Consider the following 23136-nt stretch of genomic DNA (forward strand, 5'->3'; position numbering starts at 1 on the left):
ACAATAGGTTTGTTTGTTTGTATGGTGTTTAAACGTTGCATGGAACCAGTGGTCATTCAGCAACGGGACCAACGGCTTTATGTGACTTCCGAACCACATCAAGAGTGAACTTCCATCACCAGAAATACACATCTCTCACTCCTCAATGGAATGGCCGAGATTCGAACCCGTGACCACCGAGGTGAGAAGCGAACACCAAATCAACCACGGCACTGAGGCGCCTTACAATAGGCTTGTACCTCAGTTCAGTTCAATTTTATGTCCTTTGTATAACTTGACACAGAAAAATGTTAAGTTTCAGTGGCCAGCTGTTCATGATCAAGCTTTTAATGCTATTAAGGAAGCTTTGGCTCAATCAAATAAATCTAGAAAATTTTAATCCTGAGGCTATATTGATATTGGAAGTGTACGGTAGGTGGGGCTGTTTCGAAACAAGAATTTAAGGGTAAAATATCCACTATTGCATTTAAAAGTAGAAAATTGTCAAAATCTAATTGTTCTCAAATAGATAAAGAAACACACTCAATTGTGTTTGGAGTTTAGAAATTTTCTGATTTTCTTTTGGGTAAAGAGTTTATCATAAGGACAGACCATAAGCCTCTAATTGCTGTTTAATCCTTGTAAGTGTTCCACAAAGGTCAAATGCCCAAATTCAAAGGTGAGCATTATTTCTGACAGCTTTCAAGTTTGAGATAGGGGACATTAAAAATGAGAACAATACTGTTGCCGATGCCCTTAGTAGGCTACCAGTAAATTGGGACGATACTGATTTTCAGGTGCCAGGTGAATATGTCAATTTGATAAGCATTCTGAATACTAATGAATCTTTTGATTTTGATGTAACAAAGGAATGTACGGAGAAAGCTACTTTCTTGTATCAAGTAAAAAAATTTGTGAAACATGGTTTTCCTAAAGTAAACAAAATTGATGACCGTGATGCCATTTAATAGAAGACATGATCGTTCATTATATGAAGAGGTGTTATTAAACAGGAGTCTTGTAGTGTTTAATGAAATAGAGAAAATGTGTTTGGATGCTCTGCATGAGGGGTTTATACAAGGTATTGTTGCCATGAAGACAGAAGCAAGGTCTACGATATATTGCCCTAATATGAACCAAGATTTCATCAAGTAACATCAAATTGCTCAATGTCTGACTAACTTAAACCTAAGGTCACATCTCCTTTGTCGTGGCCCTTAGTAGATCAACCTTTGTCACGCTTGCTTTTTGACTGTGGACCTATTGAAAATTATCAATTTTTTTTATTGTCATTGATTTATTTTCTAAATTTATTAATGTACTTCCATGCAAGACTATTAATTCAGAAGGTAATGCATCTATTTTTATGTCCACGGGGACTTGAAGTCTTTAAAGAAAAATGGCATTAAACATTGCTCTGGAGCTCATAATCAAAGTACAAATGGTCTTGCAGAGGAGACAGTGAGGATATTCAAGAAGAATTTTAAAAAGTTTGTCGTCAAGTTCACCTATTTGCATGAGAATTTTTAAGTTTTTGTACTCTTACAGAAGGTCAGTGCAGTCTTCTACTGGTTGCTCTCCTGTTGAATTAATGTTTGGAAGGAAATTTAAAGGCCCATTACATATTATTATTCTGTATAAAAAGAAGTTTGTGTGTTGATTCTAGGTTTGAGGTAGGTGATGCAGTATATATATGCCAGGAACTTTGGTAAAGGACCAGAATGGGTCGAGGCAAAAGTTACAAAAATTCTTGGTAGAAGAAATTATTTAGTGTGTGTAAATGTAAATGGCAATTTAACTTGGAAGCATCATTTATCCCAGTTGTTTGAGTCGTATAATCCTGTCGAAACCTATGAATCTTCTCCTCCCAGTGTCAGTATTCCAGTGGTGTCGTGTGCCAGTAAGTTTTCCTCCCAATGTTGTCATCGACTTCAGTGTAAGAAATATTCCTAACGATTGTGGTTTCCTGGAAAGATGTAATCCAAATTCTGTACAAACTGATGTTAAAGAAACTCCTAAACCCCAGAGTAGACCGGATGTTGTTTTACAGAGGTCTAATAGAATTATAAAAATAACCTGATAGGTTAATAGAACAAAATGTTTAATTTTACCTATGGGGGAGGAATGATATAAAACATCACTTGGGAGTAATGTATGTATTCTTTTATGTCTGTTGTTTAAGCAGTGAAGCGGGCATTTGTTGTTAGTCAAGAGAGACTTCCAGCCATTCTTAGCGTCATGCTCTGCAAAACGTATTCCAAGAGGTTGTGAATAAAGCTAGAACGTCACCTCATGTTTCTGTCAGACTACCTCGTAGGTAGTCGGGTGGATGGAAATACTACAACTTTGTACACTGATTCACTTTATCAGAGAAAATAATCCTGCAAAGTTAATATAGTTATAGTTATCTCTATAGTTACCCAAAGGGCAAGTGTTATGTAAATTTAGTTGGTGCATTGGGACCATAAGGAAAGATGCACTTTAAAATGGGAAGCGGTGCACGGGGACCAGACTCTTGGTGCATTCAGACCACATCATGAGGCATTTGAACCAATGCTGATCCATTGAGGCAATGGTGCCCATAAACCAATGAGCTTTTGGTAGCGTGCAATATTATTCAGATATTTAAGTTTTAATGGGGTTGAATGACAGATTTTACCTATGTATAAACTATTTTTATTATTTAAAGCTTATACATTGAAATAAAATAAAAAGTGGTTTAATCTAATCAGAATAATACATTTCTTTAGTCATTTACATAGTAAGTCCTGTGTCAATGCTTCTGACTGATTAGTCTAAAACAAAATACAGAAATACAGTCAGTCCACTGAGGTAATACAAAACATTAGGATTTACTAATGCTGGATCAAATTCTTTATAGAAGATTAAAACAGATCATATAAAAAATAATAAAATAAAACTCACCTAAATTTCATTGAATGAAGACATCAATCCTTTTTATTTCCACTAAGTCACATTTCATGGAAATATTCACTTGGAAATCATGACAAAAGTACAAAGGAACAAAAGTGAAGAAAAGACAGGAAAATTTCTTAACCCAGCACTGAACAGTGTTCTAAATTCACACTTGATCATGTGTTCTGGAAGGGGGAGGGTAATAGGGATGGGGAAGGAAATGGGATGGAAGAGGGGAGGGGAGGACACAGCTAAATTAACACCCGATTGTATGCTCTGGGAGGAGTAGTAGTTGTGAAAAATCCGGTTTCATACTAATCCTAAGATACTGGGAGAGGTCACTGTAGGGTCACCAGAGGTCACTGCTGACCTACTAATTATATAAGGTTGTATTGTGTAATAAGATTTAGGGGTTATATTTTGTTGGAACAATTATTGTTCCACGGTTGTTTACTCGTTTAGGGTGTGCGCTCCATATCAAGTGGTATTTTGTGTGTGGGAAGTTGTTGTTGTTGTAGTATGGTGCTTTTACGTTGCATGGAACCAGTGGTTATTCAGCAACGGGACCAACAGCTTTACATGCCTTCCGAACCACGTCGACAGTGAACTTCTATCACCAGAAATACACATCTCTCACTCCTCAATGGAATGGCCAAGAATCGAACCCATGACCACCAAGGTGGGATGCTATCATACCAACCACGCCGCTGAGGCGCTTGTGGGAAGTTGTCGACCGTTGCTTTCGCTTTGATTGCAGCAGTTGGGTTTAGTATGGCAGCAAGAAATCATTTACATCGGGTATAATTTCCCTGTTGGTTTCGGTAGCAGGAGGATGGATGGTTAGATGACCACACCAATATCCATGTGATGGATGCGTTCCAGTTCGCAGTTGGATGGATGGATGGATTATGAAATCGAGGGACAAGCCCAAGCACTGGGACCTATTATGGTCATTCAGCGCCGTTAAGTTCGCAGTTGGTTGCTGCTTCAGTGTTTTATGGAGATTGTTTTTATTCATCCTTTTTCGATAGCTGTGTCTGTCGTGTCATCTCTACCGAGATTGTTTGATTTCTTATGCTACCCAGATTTAGGCAATTTCGGTGTCATGCGACTGTCTTGGCTGCTGTTTTTTTTTTTTTTTTTATTGTATGATTATATATGTTGCCTGTTTATATTGTTTATGTTGATTAATATTGTATAATTATTTATGTTCCCTGTTTGTTATGGTTATATCACTTGTTTATCATTTATGTATGCTGGCTGCTTACAATTTCTGTTCATTTTTTATAAGGTTTATGCTGCAAGTTAATTTATTTTATTTAGATAATGTGTTTTATCAATTTGTATTAAAATTTTGACTACAGGCAAGCAAAGATGCACTCACCAACCCTCCTGGGGAGCTGCAAGAAGCTATCTTGGCAATGACCTGTTGGAATTTCCTTGTCATAAAAGATCCCTATTGGAGGTGACTGGATCTGGTTCATGCTTCCACACTTTCTTTCACTTCAATTTTGTATTCTTTACATATTTTCCAATGTATAAATTTACAGATCTTGTTGTGGTGGGCTGTGTAGTGACCACCTGCAAGCAGAGTCTGGCAGACTGATATCAGATGATTCTGTGAGGACCAGAGAGTAAGACAGGTAGCTAGCTGGGTACTGATGATTTATTAGAGACAAAGTGGGTTGACACAGAAAGGTGCGGACGGATAAGTAGTACCGACTCGCACCGAGAGCAGAAATGACTCATGAGACTAATTTGGGTTTTCTTAGACATACATTTAAAGATAATAAGACACTCCTATTATCAGTCTTTCTCCATCATAACCTAGATCTCCATTTCTTATACACCTAATAGGATGCCGCACGAGGCTAATCAATAGCCAAGTAATTACTTGGTAAGTTATTTACAAATTATTATTTTTATCATTTAATGTTATTCAATTTATGCATAAAAGCTTGAACAATGCACAATACCCTTCAAGAGGCAACAAGCCAAAAATAAAAAAAAATATATATTACTAACACTGATTATTCACACTGTCTATACAGGAGAAATGTGGGCAGCAACATGCTTTTTTTTACAAGTGGTCTTACAAGTCGTCAGAGAATTCATACGGGAGAGAAGCCGTTCATGTACAAGACTTCTCTCCAGTATGAATTCTCTTATGAACTGTCAGTTGATATTTCCTGGAGAAAGCAAAATTGTTCCTCCACTATTACAAACCTTCATTCTTTACATAGGATTTTGCTTTGGACGGCCATTAACTTTCACACAAGGTAGTGGAAGAAGTCCTGCCCACTTGTCAGTCTACACTCCATTTTGCTTTCAGCCACCATCGTGTCAAGACATCTGCTGCATTCTCTTACTTTCCTCTTCTCGTTGTTTTGTGTATATGAGTGTCTATTTGCTTGACTTACAGTCAACACAGACTACTCACGGTTCAGGATTTGCGGCTTCATCTACCGACGGATTTTTCTGTGGAATATATCCCCAAATTATTCTTGGAAAATTTGCCTATCTTCAGAATTCATCATCAATCAATATTCACTAATAACTGTATTTTCATGCCTAATACATTTTTATAAAATTGATTTTAATAATATAACAGTTTTATATATGCTTACAGAGTAATCAGATAGCTATATTTTGTTTGTTTGTATGGTGTTTTTTTAAAAAACCAAACGAACAAACAAACATAGCTATATAATTATAAAATTTCAACTTAAAATGACAAAATAAAATTTTATATATATTTACCCAGTAAATGACATTATAAAATAAAATTTTATATATATTTACCCAGTAATTAATTAGATAAGAGCTTTACTCAACAGTAGCTTGAATTTTTAAACTAGCGGTAGCAATTATTTTGTCTTAGGTAGGTGACAAGACTCCGCCCGCTATCGGAGTAAGAGAGGAAAAACTCGGCCAACAGCTCAATTTGTTTATGCTAAAAATCTATCCGTAATTACTAGGCAAGTATATAAAAAAATTATATCTTTATGATAAAATGTTTTACATATACAGTGGTACCTCGTTTATCAAACATTTATGCCGAACATTCCGTTTTTCAAAAGAAATTCTAAAGAAAATTTTTCATTGTTTGTCGAACAAATGCTTGAACTTTGAACTGACCAATTGGCTTGTTTATATGTACTTGTATTCAACGGCCTACTGCTTCCTACAAGCAAAACTGCATGAACTTAGTTTTTTCATTTGCAATATAAAGTTAATTATAAAATTCAACAAATAAAAGAAAAAGCATTTCAATATAGAATTTAACATCAAATATGCACAAATTTGTATGTCACTGCGGTGACGTCACATGCAGCTGACTTGAGACTGAGCGAAAGAGCGTTGATACGTTGAGGAGAGAAGAGTCAAAATATTACTATACATATGTAAATGCAATAACAATTGCCATATAGGGAATTTCGCAAACTAAAATAAACATGTGAGGTCTTCGTAAAATATGTTTTCAAGTGGAGCCACCATCTTTCCCAGCCTTCCCAGCACTCATTTGAAAGTTTATTGATTAACTTAATCAAGATTGCAGTTGTAATCAGTACAATAAAACAACATTTTGTTGCCTATATTAGTGAAAGTATGAAACTTCTTATTCCCGGGGTCATGGTTTGAACTGAATTCATTATTACCTTATAATCAATGGTTTTACCCTTACTGCCATCACAACTGAAACTCCACAGTGCTTATTTGATTGTTATTATACAATTTTGGTCTTAATTCACTCCAAATTGCACTTGAACCACATTGCTGTTCCTGGATCCTAAGTGCTCACTCCACAAACACAGTTACGGGCATCACACGAGTACACGGTTTATGAGGTGCAAAGCTTTATTCCCTCAATTGTTTACTTTACTCATTATTTAGTTTAACTTTACTTTGTTACTTCAAAATGTTTATTTAATTCATGTCTATTATCCCTTTTTTGCAACCAAATTAACCCAGAAAAATCACAGATATTTCTGAAGTACATACGAGCAGATGACTGCAAAATGACTCATCATTGCCAATCTAGTGGAGCTTTACACATATGCTGATGCATTTACAAACTGTTTCCATGAATTCTAGTTAGTCATAGTAATGCAATAATGATAAAATTCCTCTAATATGTATATATACTACAGATACGCTAATTTCCCGGTTTTGTGTTTGGAGGGTAACCACATACCAATTAGCAAAACTGATAAACAATTGAAGAGCGCGAAGAACGTCGTAGGTGCCATTTACAGCAAAACTGTTGATGTTTGAGTCATGAATCTAGTTAATTTTTCAAGTAAGAATATTTTCAAATGAATAATCATGAATACGTAAAAAAATTCATGCAATTCATGACCTTATACTGCAGTTTAACTATTTATTTAAATAGTTATCTACTATGAGATTCAGGGCCTCTGTAACACGGTTTTTTCACAATAACTTTTTATCTATGCATTTCATAAATATAACGCTTATTCAGAATACATATTATATCAACACAAATTTTGAGTGTATTCTGCACTACGTAGGTTGAATAAATTTGGTACTTATAATGTAAAAGTGACCTTTTTTGAAGACAGGCCAACTTACTCAGAGAATAGGTTTCGAACGCACTCGTTACGTAACTTATGACATCATTTCTTCCCTCTTTCTCGATGGATGATTGGCTATACGTAACAAAGGCTAAACCTCTGGCAACAATGACATACAAATTTAAATACAAGCAAAGCAGTACACCTTTATGAACTCTGAAACCTCTCCACTGATAATTGTCATAATGAACAAACCAACAAAATATGTTGATAAATACAAAAAACATTTCGATTATTAGTCTAACTCCCAAAATAAGTTTCCAAAGAAATTACAGTCTACTTTATAGGTCACAATCAGATTGACAAGATGTAGGGAATAGTTGGTAATTACCAAAAACATAGTAGACAAGCTTGATTTGATAACTGCTATATCCAATGTCAAGCAATTTTTATTTATTGGCTATCTACCTATTTACTGAAAAAAAATAGCCGGTACCGTATATTGGCTTTAAACCTTCACCAATAATTATCGTCAGAATGGTGACTTCATGAGGCTCCACCGACTTTCGCCTCGTTATAATTCGGGATAACACTGAAGGCTACCATGGGCATTGTTGGATTAGAACATTTAACAAAAAAAAAAAAAAAAAACTAATTTCTCGAGTAGTTAGTTATAAGAAGTGCTAAATGATCCTCAAGGATCCCAGCAGTTGGTCTAAACGTTTAATTCATGTATATTACTGCTATACTGTTGCGGCACTACTGCTGCAGTAGTATTACTACGCTAGCACTGATACCCCACCCACATCTATGTATCGTTCCGCCATTCATAAAGTCTTTGGGTTTCAGAGCCGAAGGCATCTCTGTCTGGTGGATGGGCGGGGCAACATTTAGTCAAAAGGTGTTTGTTTACCTTGCTTACGTAATGAATGTTTTTCGACTCTTGGCTCGTAATCATTGGCCATGGCGTCGGTTAGTTCATTTTTACTCTATAAAAATCAAAACTATCGGGTTTAGGTTATTGATAATGCTGATAAAATTTGTGTGTGGTTGTAAAATATACATATGTCAACTTTCAGCTACATCTGATGCTTTGACAAGGAGCAAAGTCCAAAAAACCGTGTTACAGAGACCCTGAATCTAGTAGTAGTGTATACTTTACTACTACTACTACCAAAAACCGTAGTTCCCTTGGATAAGTCGTGAGTGGAAATCATTGTTTACAATATTTGTGAAGAAAGTGCCCCAGCGTCTATGGGTACAAGTGGTGTGCGGATTTAGCACACGGAATGGGAAGTTTGACACAAACAACTCCGCAAACATCGAGATGGCATCATCTTCGAAATATTCGTAGTTGTAAGTAAAAATTTCGAAAGCATCATGGAGGTAGTGTCCACTGCGTAGAGCCAGACTTTACATTAACCTCTGTTTCGTAGAGCCAGACTTTACAATAACCTCTGTTTAATCTTAAAATATTACCTTGAATCTAGCCACCTGTGGGGGCAAGCCAGCATCAACGGGTGCCGGTCCCAAGCCCGGATAAATAGGGAGGGTTGGTGCCAGGAAGGGCATCCAACCGTAAAAACCCACTCCAGAACCAATGAAATGAGTCTTGATATTGATGAGAATAGTGCTAGGGCGTACTCCGTAAACAACACACAGGCACATTGCCCTAACTCTGTGACAAGGCGAGGGCTACTGCATCATGACAGGAAGAGGAAGAGAGTTGGTGGAGTTGATGAGGATAAAGAGAGTGGATATTTTGTGTGCAGGAAACTCGATGGAAGGGTAATAAAGCCAAAGAACTGGGGGATGGCTACAAGCTAATCTATAGTGGAGCAAATGTGCAGCGTAGGAATGGCGTTGGTGTAGTGTTGTCGGAGGAAATGAAGAATGCAGTGACGGAAGTGAGTAGAAAGAATGACAGCATTATGAGAGTGAAGATATGTTAAGAAGGTGAAACAATGAACATTATTAGTGCTTATGCTCCACAAGTGGGCTGCACAGAGGAAGAAAAGAGCCGTTTTTGGAACAAAATGAGTAAGGTAATGCAAAAACTGGAAGAGCATTCTTACCTTGTAATCGGTGGCTTTTATCCTTACTGCCATCGCAACTGAAACTCCACAGTGCTTATTTGATTGTTATTATACACATTTTGGTCTCAGTTCACTCCACATTGCACTTTAAACCCGTTGCTGTTCCTGGTTTCTAAGCGCGCACGCCACAAACACAGTTACGAACAGCAGACGACGACAGACGACGAAACTGCAAAGTTTTATTCCCTAAATTGTTTACTTTACTCGTTTAGTTTAAATTTACTTTATTTAAAAATTTTGCTTTAATTCATGTATATTATCCCTTTTTTGCAACCAAATTACCCCGAAAAATTACAGATATTTCTAAAGTAGATACAATCAAATGTTTCTAACGTTTTCGTACATCTGGCTGCCGAAAACCATAGAGGAACGACTACGGATAACTGATTTATATACATATTTTTTTTTTTTTTGCTTTTTTGTTTTTGCTAGCACTTTTCATTGATTTCAGTCTATATTAGTATTTTGAATTTTTTTAATAATTGTATGCCAGAAATAAATGTAACCTTTAATGTTTGCATGCTTTAATGTTTGCATGCTAAGAATGGCAAAATCATCGTTGCCACATTAGTGGAGGCTTCACACATACACCGTTTCATTATTATAAACTGTTTCCATGAATTCTAGTTGTCATAGTAATGCAATAATGATAAAATTGCTTTAATATTTATGTATTTATGTATATATACTTCCAATACATAGCCTAATTTCACCAATTTAAAAGTTTTGTGTATAATCTTATACCCAGTTTGGAGGGTCAACACAAACCGAATAGCAACAGAGAGAGAGAGAGAGAGAGAGAGAGAGAGAGAGAGAGAGTAGAGAGAGAGAGAGAGAGAGAGAGAGAGAGGAAAGTAAGGCACAGGAACAGAGAAGTAAAGGGGTGGCAATGGAAGGGGGGGAGGGTAGGTGGAGCTTTTTACGCGTGTTCATATCCATTTCGGCATAATGGAGTTTTTGTCTCTTGGTACCAGGACAAGTGTCGTTATTCTTTACGATTAGTGATTCACGATACCCTTATAAATTACGGCACTGGGTGTAATGCACTATTGCAAAATCTCGTTCTGTTACGAGTGTTCGTTACAGAAATAGGTATTGCCCAAAATTGTGCTTGCACTGTCTCTTGAAACCCATAGTAGACATGCTGCTTAGTTGTCAATCAAGTTTTTATAACCAAGTATTTTTTACAAGCTAGCTATTGAATAAATTTGTATTTTTCTCAGTCAAAACATATGCCCCTCAATGGTAACTTTCCTCTTTTAACGACTTTCTGGTCATTGCAAATTCGGCCCCATAATTTCATATGGTGCGAAAACAGACAAGAGGCCCAGGGACCGAAAACGATTGCGTCACACTACGGCGGTAATCCGGCAGTAAAACATCTTCATATATCCAAAGAGTAAATAATAAAGATATATAATGCACATTACGACTATAACAATTTCATGAATAGCTGATAACAATCTGCATGAATAACTGGTAAACTGTTCTGCAAGACAGTTGAGTATAGCAATTATTTACAATAGGTACGAAAGTCAAGATGTCGTGACGTCATAATACAGAACTTAAAAGAACGTTCTAATTCAGAAAAATAATTACCTAAATTTGAGTCAGAGTTGAGTTACTTTTTCAATAATGAATATTTTCAAATTAATCATCATAAATATGTAAAATATTGATGTTTTACTATTTATTTAAAAATTAGCTAAGAGCACGCTCTCGTCATCTTCTTCCAAAACAGCTGTTTACTCCTAACTTGTTTGTTGGTGAGAAACCGTGTTTCGATTGTTGTGATGAAAAGTGCCCCAGCGTCTGTGGGTACAAGTGGTGTGCGGATTTATCACAGGAAATGGAAAGTTTGTTGACACAAACGACTCCGTAAATATCAAGATGGCGTCAATCTTCAAAACATTTTTAGTTGTAAGTAAAAATTTCTAAAGCGTTTTGGTGAATTTCCACTGGCGTGGGCACCATTTTCAGTACCCTCTGTTTAAATCTTAAAATTTGGCCTTAATTTCTAACTTTGGAGAAAATACTTAATTCGAAAGGAGAGTAGAGGCCTTTAGCTCCGTTTCTCACCAACAACAAGTCGCGACTGATGCCCATCTCCGGTGTCAGGACGCGTTATAATTACTTTTTCGGAGGGTGGCAAGCGTTGATTGTAGGTGGCCTGGTTGGCCTGCCGTGGTGATCTACCCTATATGGCTTCTAAGCAATACTTGTAATGGTATTGGGAGTTTATGGACACCCCGTACAAGACAAATTGTTCCCACCATGGCTACCATGTGAACAAACTCATATTTCAAGTGTATTTTGGCATGATTTAATACCAAAATGTGTATAATTACAATCAAATAAGCACTGTGGTTTCATTTGTGATGGCAGTAAGGATAAAACCACCGATTACAAGGCAAAAATGAATTTCAGTTCAAACCATGACCCAGGGAATAAGAACTCATACTTTCACTAATATAGGCAACAAAACGTTGTTTTATTGTCCTGGTTACAACTGCAATCCTGAGTAATATCAATAAACGTTCCATATACACGCTAATATTGTTCAAATGAAAGCTAGAAATGCTGGGAAGGACGTGGCTCGATGCCAGAGACGAAAGGGTCCGGATGCGAGCGGACGCCATATTGGATTTCAAACTGCCTTGAAAACATATTTAACGAAGACCTCACGTGCTTATTTTAGTTCGTATGGCGCTTTCATACACCACATTATGTTGACGAAACTTTAATCTTTTGAATGGTATGCAAAGATGTGCAATTGTATTGTTGTTTCACCACTTAATCATCGGGTGAATAAGGGTGATCTGCGTGAGTAAGGTGGACACGAGGCGGTTGTCTTCTTCTTACCCGTCGTGTCTGCCTCGTGGTTGTTGTTACTCTCCCACGTCGTCGTCTACCCGAACTCGAAACATGGCGACTGTTGACGGTTCTTCGCCCCGACACAAAACTTTGAATATTGTTCAGTCGAACTAGACTATGGCAGTTGACGTTTTCCCATGCTATTTTACTTGCTTGACAACAAATTAAGGTCATCTTTAGCCGGTCGACTGTAGCTAACCTGTTTTTCAACTTTGAACTCTGTTAACGGTACATCGCAACCGTTAGTCCCGTCGCGTGGTCTTCAAAAGGTCAATTCAGTTTAGTTAGGGTCAGGCGAATCAATATATTACTGTAAAGTCTCGTTCAGGAGGTAAAATAACAAGAAGAGAACGTCAACTGCCATAGGCTAGGCGAGTCTAGTGCACGCGGAAAGCCGGCAGGGATTTACCAGAAATACCACATATTTAACGACTAAAAAAATCAAATTTAACACAATTTCTTACTCACGAATTAAACTTCAATCGTTAAATTTCACCGATTGGCCTTCGATTCGATCATTCTGTCGGCATTCCCGGTGGAAATTGATCGATTTCTGCGACCGTCTGGCATCGCTTTCACAGTCTCTCCAGAACGCTCCTCCACTGAGTGACTGAGAAACCGTCTTCTGTTTACTTCGATCTTCACGAGAGAGACGCCTTCGGAACACTTTCCACCCGAGATGATGAGGTCCTTCGTCTCAAATAATAGTTTACAGGGTTAATAGTCAAGTTTTCAGATTCAAAATCAATTCATAGTCAATATTGTTCATTTATATTAGTTATATATAAAATTACGTTATGTCACTTATGAATACAATTAATAAAGCTTTGCTTTGATTTAGTTTTCTACCGTACCTAATATGTTCACGTATCATTAAAAGTGTTTCTCAAACTAAATTTTTTTTAAATCTAACGTAATTTAAAACCTAGCCACCTGGGAGGGGCAAGCAAGTCCTTAAGGGCGCCGGTCCCAAGCCTGGATAAATAGGGAGGGTTGGTGTCAGGAAGGGCATCCGGCTGTAAAAAATATTTGCCAAAACCTAAAATAGAGCCGAAATGTGGAAAGTGGTAATGCGACGCACAGAGACAATCGCCCTTCACACTATGCGTTTTGCCAACGCAGTTCGCTGCGTTGCGGTGACCCAGACAGCAGTCGACCTATACATCTTATGGGGTCGTTCACATCTTGCGTGTGCGTGAAATCGCCGCTGCGTTGCCGCACCAGGCTTCTGCGTCGACGCGGGTGGTGCGATGGTCATAGTGGACCAATATGCTACCTACAGTGGCCCGGAAAATCCAGGAATAAGGCGTCATACCCTATGAAATTGTCGAATTTCATACTACAAATTATGTATTCTTATTCAACTGATGAAATCTTTATGGTATTTACTGGTACTTTATCATGTTTTCAACTGTAAGTTTGAACAGAGATTGATATGAATTTATAATTTTACCAACTTGGAAAATTCCCCAGTACTCTTTCTCTCTCTCTCTCTCATAATTTTAAAGGGGTGAAAACGTACCGGATCCAATAAGAACATATGTGAGGAATTCCTCTCACAACGATTTTATTTTCTAATGTTTTTGTGTATTCACTTGTTTCCGTGGAGTCTATCTCTTATAGTTATTAGTCTCTCATAAGAAATTATTGATTGATTTTCACTGCGTATTGCCATCTGTCAGGTAATCGACAGACAGGAACTATGTTACTGATTTGTATTCATGTGAAAACCAAATATATTTGCATGCCCATATATTTTGTAAAATATGTACATCTATATTGCATGACATAATAAGGGTGAAAGAACCACATCTATTCGAGAATGACACTTTTAACATTATCTTATCTGATTTTGCTGTTCTAGTACGTAGTATCTGTGGTTCGGTTAGCACTTAAAAAGATGGTTTTACACAAAAAGAAGTCTTTTGACATAAACGCCAGTAGACGTTTTAGTAACGCAGTATGATTACTGTTTTAGTTATGGTAATTCATTTTTCCTTATATATATATATATATATATATATATATATATATATATATATATATATATATATATATATATATATATATATATATATATGAAATTAATCTTGGTGAATGTATTGCGCATATCATGTTTGGTAAGAGCTGAAGGTGTTATTGGGTCTTGTTTGTGCCTTTAGCCAGAGAAGCCATTAGGAGAGGTCAAGAGATCGGGAGGGGAAAGGAAGGGTAGTAGTTCGCCCCTCTGGTCGCTCCTTTGCGTGCCCCTCTGTGGGTATGTGTATGTGCGTAGTACACTGAATGGGCGTGATATCGCCAAAAAATTGTATTGACACACACCACCAATTACTTCACTACATTTAATAAATATGTTGCTAGTAAGATTTTCGCTCCTGGTGAGCTTAATAATGAAGAGGACAGTGAGAAGACTGGAGATCAGTTCTTCTTTTTATTGACACCTACGTTTCGGGAATCCTTTCCCATCTTCAGGGCTATAAATAGAATTAATTTTTACAATATTAAAAAGGATGCTAAAATAACCTAATAAGTATAAGAAATATAGTTTGTCATTAAGCTAAAAGAAAAATAAAAACTACAAAGTGACTTTAAGCTAAAAGTAAATTAAAACACTGAATAACTTAGTAAAATAACACATCCAAAAGTGTACGACATGTCTGTAATGCACTGCCGGGCAATAACCCGCAACGTGTTTGCGAGTGAGTCGGCTCTCTGGTCTCGTACAGTAAAGTCCTGTCACCAAGACGTCGTCTCTTTGTAAACCCAACAAAAAGGAAAACGAAAAATAAAAATTGAAAAAATAAGCAAAGACAGCATTCTGCCAGACTTACTGTTAAGAGGTTTGGTGTTAACTGATGGAAAATAGCATAGTCAGAAGGAGATGTTGGAGGAAAGAGAGAGAGAGAATGTGAGTAATAGCAAGACCACCGAGATAGAAGGCCTGTTTGATGTGACGCCATGGCCTGATGACGTCAACCTTGGTAGTCCATTCCTCGCGCATACTTCCTTCGCAAGCGTCACTTACGTTCGAGGTTTTTTCGCAAGCCGGTACTTTTATTTTTGAGCTGGATCACAAAACTTATATTGCATAGTGAAGTAGCATGCTTTGGATACAACTTGTGCCTTTTATTGAATAAACATACTATGGTAAGTAGATAATTTCAAAATAAGTTCACTGCAAAAGTTATTTGAAGTTTGTCTCTGGATGACATTAGGATAACTTTCGATTGCAATATAAAGTCTGCATTCACTACACTGAAACCAGCTCTACACCACGCTGTAAGTGCAAACAAACATACAGTAATGTTTGTCTGATAAAGTAACATAAGTTAGGCATCTGCAAGTATAACCTACACCCAGGTATAGCCTATGAAAGCTGTAGCCTGAAATTGGGATGTAGCTAGGTAACGGAGCAATACTAGCTAAGGTAAGGTGCAATATAAACAAAGAATGGTTTAACCTAGATTGAATTTTAGTAGGAATTCATATACATTAGACTTGCCAGAATATGTTAAACCTAACAAGGGTAGGTAAACCAAGTGCATATGTAGAGAAATCTCAGAAGAAATTTAGCAAAGCTTGCAGGTTCTTGACACCTGACACCATGTAATATATGAAGGTTTAGGTAAACATGATTCAGGCTTGCCTGTGTTTATTGTTATCTTCCAGGTTCTTGACGCCTGACACTATGTCAAGAGGGCCGTTTCAGTCAGGGTGACCAGACATCCCGTATTTGACGGGATTGTCCCATATTTATGACATTTGTCCTGTGTCCCGTATCGACCCTCCCCAGGACGCCTTTTGTCCTGTATTTTCAATATTTGAAAAAAAAATTACAATATACAAGTGAACTTTTGCAAAATACGGGGTAAAGGCGGCCGCCCAAAATTGGCAACAGTGCAGTGGGCCGAGAACGAACAAATCTGTCTTGGTATTTGATTTTTTGAACATAAGGCAGCATGTCCGACAAAAAGTGCAACAAAAAAGTGAAGAGAAAATGTACTTTTAGACCAGAGTGGCAAAATTACAGTGATTTCAAGCAATGGCTCGTCCCCCAAAACAACAACAAAAGCGGAGCATACTGCAAAATACGCTAGAAGAATTTTAGCATTACGCACGGTGGACTGAGGGATGTGCGACAGCATAGATCAACAGCAGCACAAATCAAATAAACAAGGTATGATATATACATACAATAGGGCCTCAATAATCGTGGGGGATAGGGCCCAGAACCCCCCGTGATAAGTAAATACCCGTGTTATCCTGGTACCCCCCTCATACCCTCCTCAAAAATTGCTTTAAACTGCCTACTTTAATAAGTAACCCATCCAAGACCACTATTTAAATGTTTATAACTGCCTACTTTAGTTCAAGCACCAAATATGTCTTCAACTATCACCTTAAACTAAATTCAAGACAGTTTCAAAGTTATTCTTTCCTATCTTCAATTTCCCCTTCATCAGATCAGCAAACAAAAGTATATTACCTATTTTCATGATTTGGCTGCTGCACCAAACTAAAAGTACATAGTATATATCGTGAATGAACATATTTATGATAAAAAAACATGATTTAATGTAATGATTACAGCACCCAACTATAATATCATAGTATAAACAGCAAAATACAGCAATAAAAATCTATTTTTGTCTTTTGTTTACGTTTAGTATCAGCTGATGGACGTTTACTATCGAAAGAATTATTGTGGAAAACAATTGTTGCTAAAAGAAACTAATTTATTAATGGAATTATTATTATTTTTAACTTTGTACATAATAGTTTATGATGTTATGATACAGTAATTCATATTTCATTGAGAGAGAGAGAGAGAGAGAGAGAGAGAGAGAGAGAGAGAGAGAGAGAGAGAGAGAGAGAGAGAGAGAGAGAGAGATTTGTTTTTTTGTTTTAATCAATTTATTGCGCCCATTGGCGTCAGACATTTGAGTACATGGTAATACAGTAATATTGTTTACATCTACATTGTAATTAAGTTATGCCTAAAGAAAAAAAAATAATAAAAAAATAAAGTATATACAGACAGTTAAGTACATATCAAAACAGTATTGTTTACATCTACAGCACATAATGAGGGTTACACAAAGGAATACAAAATAAAGTATACAGATATTTAGTACATATTAAAATAATATTGCTCATTTCTATATATTAAAGGTTATACAAATGAATTCATATGGAATACAAATTAAATTTAGTTTGATTTCGTAGGTAGGTTGTACCTATCTTTAATTAGTATTACATAACAGCTGATTATTCAGTATCCACCAAAGTGAGGATGGCGCATGCAGATCTCATCGAGCAAATTATTATCTGTCAATAATTTTTTACATATATCAAGTACTGTGAGTCTTTGGGGGTAATATGTCACTAACAAGTGGACATTCCAGGCAATAGTGTTCCAGGGTGTTGGCGTTGGGTGCATCACATAACCTACAGGAGGAGAAGTGAGGAACTCCATCTTGCTCAGCCACCTGCCAAACTGGTCGCCAACCCAGCCGAAGACGCGCACAAACAACATTATTTTGACGAACCATGAGTCCACTGCGGCGATACTTGTGTTGGTGAGGAAAGAAGTGATCATAATGCTGTATTGATACACTGGTGGCTCTCTCGGCATTACTACGATGATGAGTAGGTGAGCGAGCAGCTTGGCGCACCATTTTTCTGCAGCACAGGAGAGATGGACTGGGAGCATCAGCATCTGGAGGATCCAGCTGACAGGCAGCCTTTGCGAGATGGTCAACGGTGTTGTTAGCCAGAAGACCCACGTGAGAGGGAATCCATAGGAAGTGCACTACCAGTGAGCTCATGTTGGCCATGTCTAGTTGCCTATGTATTTGTGTAACCAGGGGCTGGTATGCTGGCTTATGTGATGAAAGGGCTTGGAGTGCTGGTTGCGAGTCGCAGATGATCAAGCCGTTGTTTCTGGTCCGTGATTAAAATAACTGCATCTAGAAGTCCATGTAGTTCACAATACGTGGAGCTTGATGACTTTGGGAGGCGACGGCCTGTCCAGCCCTCTGGCGGGGGTTCCAAAGTGGGGGAGAAAACAGCACATCCAGCACTGCCATCCTGCTGTAGGGAGCCGTCTGTGTAGATTAGATGGGCTACACTGAGGGATGAGTATAGTCTGTCGATGGTCTCCAATGCACATTGTTGTTGAAGTTGAGGCAGGTCAGTCTTAGAGACTGGAGTGTAAGAGATTGCTGGCACAGGAGTTCCTGCCCAGGGTTGCAAGGCCTATGATCCACGTTCTCTGCCACGATGTTAATGTCAAGCCCCCGAATGCTTGAACAGACAGTACTAACTAGTGTACGTCCCCCCTGGCGTAGTTGTGGACGAGGTGCATCTAGATCCAGAGAAGTTCTGATGATGTTTGAATAGTGAGGAGACAGGTGAGGGTAATACAGGCATTTGATACTGAAGTAGGTGACATTGGAGTATATTCGCTCAACGAGTGGAGGGAGACGGAGTTCGTGTTGCATGTTTACAATTCTAGTGGATGCTGGACAACCTAGAATGAATCTCATTGCTTGGTTCTGGAATTTTTCAAGCGGCTGTAGAGTTGATCTGGAGAGTTGACATAGTGCAGGGGAAAGATAATCTATCACTGAGCGGATGAAAGCAATATATATGTTTCTGGCAACTGGGATAGATACTCCTGCAGAATAATTAGTAAGCCACTTGAGAGAAGTCAGGCGTCGCTGTAACTGGGCCAGCAGATCTTGAACAATGGGATGTACTCTCTGTCTTGCTGGAATGGATGGTGTAATTCGCACTGGCGCTCCCAAATAAATATACTGTGTGCATAAAGGTACAACATTGTTCCCCACAGTAAATTCTGGTAGATTCCTTGCTGGCCTTGGGGAGAAGATTCTACTTTTTCCTGGGGAGATGATAAAGACCACAGGAGGATGCTGATTCGTAGAAGGAAGGAAGGAAGCGTTGCAAGTGATCCGGGGAGGTTGAATGAATGCAAATATCGTCTGCGTAGCAAGTGATGGTTGTGTTATCAGTATCAGGAAGTAAGGAAAGAAGGCGATGTAGGAGGATATTAAATAAAAATGGACTAAGTACTCCCCCTTGTGGAGTACCAAGTTCAAGTTCCTTTGCAGTGCTCAATGCTCCCTTAAACAGCACACGAGAGACTCTATTTCAAAGATATCCACGTATCCACCTCAAAAGGTTCCCCTTGATTCCAAAATCAATAAGCTGGTCTAAAATAATGTCTCTATTTTGCAACATCAAATGCACTTTCAAATCAATGAAGGCTACAACACTGGTTGGGGAGAGACGAGTGTAGAGCTCCATGAGACAACGATGTGTTCCTCGTTGGGGTAGGAAGCCGTATATTCTAGATGAAAGCTTATCTTGCAGCCGGAACATAAGGCATGAGAGGAGGATACGTTCAAATACTTTGCAGAAACAGGAGGTGAGGGAGATACGACGAAATTTGTCAGTGCTAGGCTTGGGAACGGGTATAATTGTACTATGAGTCCATGCTAGGGGCACATATCCCAGGCAGAGGCAGAGGTTGTAGAGCCGGAGGAGAGGGTTGCCAGGTATTTTTATGAGGTGCAAAGGACTGCATAGGTGATGCCATCATCACCAGGAGCTGACTTCTTACTCCTTGCTAAGCACGTCGTAGTTCTCCCTTAGTTATGGGTACATCGTCCTCTTCATCACTGCTTAGTAAGGCGGAACTGAGACATAAGGCACAATGGTTTTTATGTGAAGAGAGAGAGTCTTGTATATGAGCTGGAAGGTTGATGGTTTGTGACTGTGCTGACTACTTATCAATAAGGTCCTGTACATACTGAGCAGGGCTGTTGTAGAGGACACTTGGGGGTTTCTTCTTCACAATCCTGTTGATGAGGTGCCACATGGAACCGATGCTTGTTTGATGGTTGATGCTGTCTGTTAATTTGTGCCAGGAATCTGTTTGTACACATTGCTGTAGAGCAACTAGATCATCTCTCGATAGTTGATACTGGTGCAGAGTCTCAGGACTTGGTTGTTTCATAAAGGCAAGGCCATCATCCATCGCCTTCTTTTCTGCCTGAGAAATTCGATTATCCAGTGTCATAGCACCAACACGATGCCTGATATGAGGCTTTCTGATATAGTGTGTGTGGAAAGCATGTGTGGTACTAACAAGTAAGGAGTAAAGTTTCTCTGGACAGTGGAGGTCAAATGTGGGTCGAAGGTTAGTCATATATGAAATGTACGTAGGCTGGTACTTAGGCGGAATTGTGATGCAAGTGCGATTGTGTATTGGAGTAGGTGTACGGGAAGGGAATATTGGATGCTGAGACCAATGTGATCAGAGAAGAGCGTAGGAACCGTTACACATTTGACTCGGGAAGGTACGAGTCCACAGGTCAAGATGTGATCCAAAGTACCACCTCGTGCATGCGTAGATCCACCAGTGTCCCAACTAGTCAGTTGATTTCGACGAATGTATCCTAGAAGTAGGTTCCCGTTGCGGTTCACAGTGCCAGCAAGATCTCCCAAGTCTGGATGACGGGCATTAAAATCTCCCATGTAAACCATACCACGAAGGGTTGGGGCTGGAAGCTTGCTTGTATTTATCCTACCTGGTGCTGCATATACATTGCACAGTCGTATGGTGCCTCCGCCAACAGTAATCTCAAATAATTGAAATGTTGTATCTTCATCCTCAGAGTTTGGGAGAAGTCTATGCTGAATTGAAGTGCGTATATAGGTGATGAGGCCATGTCTTACTAAATGGACGTAGGACACATAGCCAGTGAGCGAGGGAGCTTCTTCCCTTGGCTGAGCATTACCAACAAAAGCTTCCTGAATTAGAATAACATCTGGGTGGTGACTATGTACAATTCCCTTAAGTGCAGAAACAAAGTTTTGCCCAGTTTGTGTTAATACCACAGGCATTCCATGAGATGATATTAAGCTTTACTTGGTTATCGAACATGTCCCTTGAAAGAACGGCGACTAGATAAAGAGGCAGTGGTAACACCGGTATGAATTGGTGGTGTATCACGGGGCAATGGTCCTGTATGGGGATTAGTAACACTCTCAAGACGTGTAGCAAGTGAGTCAAGTTTCTCAGTGAGTGTAGTAACTGATGTGATAACAACCTGCTGAGCTTCAACAAGAGATTGTAGTGTGTTATCATTAGTAGCAAATTTAGAAGTTAGATTGTCAAAGGAGGTTATGAGACTGTCGATGCGAGTGTCCATGCTCTCTAAACGAGATTCAATGGCTTCAAAACTATATGTAAGGGAGTCACACCAAGACTTGAGGACATCTACAGCCTTACGAAGTGTAGTCACTTGTGAGGAGGCAGTAACAGTGGGTTTGATTGATGGCACTGGAAGCTGTTGTGCAATAAGCTGGTTCGATGCAGAGCCTGAATGCCTTGTACAGCCATGCCACACATTGACTCCAGGCTCATTACATCTCGGGCATTTCCAATGCGAGGAGTCCGGTGTAGGTAGAGGTAATGAGGTTGATGTTGATGCCGAAGAACTGTCAATCACTGTGGGTGGTACAGGGGGCCGATGAGGGCAGGTCCGACTGTCATGCTCAGCAGCACAAAATGCACACTTTTCAGTGGCAGCACAGTATCGTGAGATGTGACTGATACCCCAGCATTTGAAGTACCACGGCTTTTCGTCTGGCATTCTGCGTAGTTCACATGATGGTAGACAAGGGAGGAAGGAGAAGTTAACAAAAGGCAGGGGTGGATCTGGGTGGCTCCAAGTAATGACAATACGATTGATGGACTTCCCATCCTGTAGGAAACGACGCACAGTGTGCACCCCTTCCAGTTCCTTAGCTAATGAAGGGTCTACATCCACAGGATATCGAGTGATGAGATATGTAGGGAACTTACGGGGTCTGTTTACATCATCCTGAACATCTAACACAAGTGACAGAACCTCACCACCCTTGACCCTGTTTATGATATCCAGGCGATGCCTCGAAATGTATACAAATCGAGAAGTGACCGCAGACATTTTAACTTCAGCCAATTCCCGATCGAGGCTGTACATCTTGGTAACCTCCGATAGCCAGCGAAGCTTCACATTAACCCCCGGATTCTCTCTAAATAGGAGCTTTATGTATTCAGCACGTGGAGCAAAGGCAGGGAGAACAGTTTTTGTAGCCATGGTAGGTATAATCTGAATAGCAGGTCTAGGCAGGGAATTATTTAGAACTTTATTTTGAGAGGAGGAAGCATCACACTTTGTAGTTTTAGCAGCAGGGGATGATGGCTCATTACTGCTATCTGAATCATGCTCCATACATCGTTTGTTGGAGGTATAGGTATGGTCCATGAGACTAGGAGCTGCACCAGCAGGGATCAACTTATGAGATTTAGTAGAGACAAGTCGTGGCCAATGTTCCTGTGTAAGCAGATGTTCTTCAACATTATCATCACTTAGAGCAAGGTCCTCCTCAACATCAGCGAGAGTACCAGGTCCTGAGAATTCCATAGTCATTATCTACTGGTGTTTTAACAATGCTCATATCTGATTTCCTTTCTATGGTACAGTAACGTTGCCATGACGGGGATAACCACGTCACATACTCTGTACTGCGCATGCGCGGTTTAGGAAAAATTTGAACCAGTGGTATGGCCGAGTGAACGAGATTTTTAATCCTAAATAAAGTCTAAGTTCAAAAACTCGTAAAACACACTAATGTCACAGCACTGACCACTAAGTACTACC

At 38.9% G+C, this 23136-nt stretch overlaps 1 long non-coding RNA gene and 1 pseudogene across 1 annotated transcript; both read right to left on the reverse strand.

Annotated features, from left to right (window-relative positions):
• Positions 1-3379: 3379 nt before the first annotated feature.
• Positions 3380-13025, reverse strand: LOC135201577 (uncharacterized). The gene is made up of 2 exons (XR_010311555.1): positions 12869-13025; positions 3380-5373 (listed from the first exon to the last, which is right to left on the reverse strand). It is a non-coding gene; the product is annotated as an uncharacterized LOC135201577 (long non-coding RNA).
• A 4726-nt stretch (positions 13026-17751) lies between these two features.
• On the reverse strand, positions 17752-21331 carry LOC135198118 (uncharacterized; annotated as a pseudogene).
• Between the last annotated feature and the right edge of the window lie 1805 nt (positions 21332-23136).

This window comes from Macrobrachium nipponense, chromosome 23 (genome assembly GCF_015104395.2).
Source record: "Macrobrachium nipponense isolate FS-2020 chromosome 23, ASM1510439v2, whole genome shotgun sequence".
In the NCBI taxonomy this organism is placed as follows: domain Eukaryota; kingdom Metazoa; phylum Arthropoda; class Malacostraca; order Decapoda; family Palaemonidae; genus Macrobrachium; species Macrobrachium nipponense.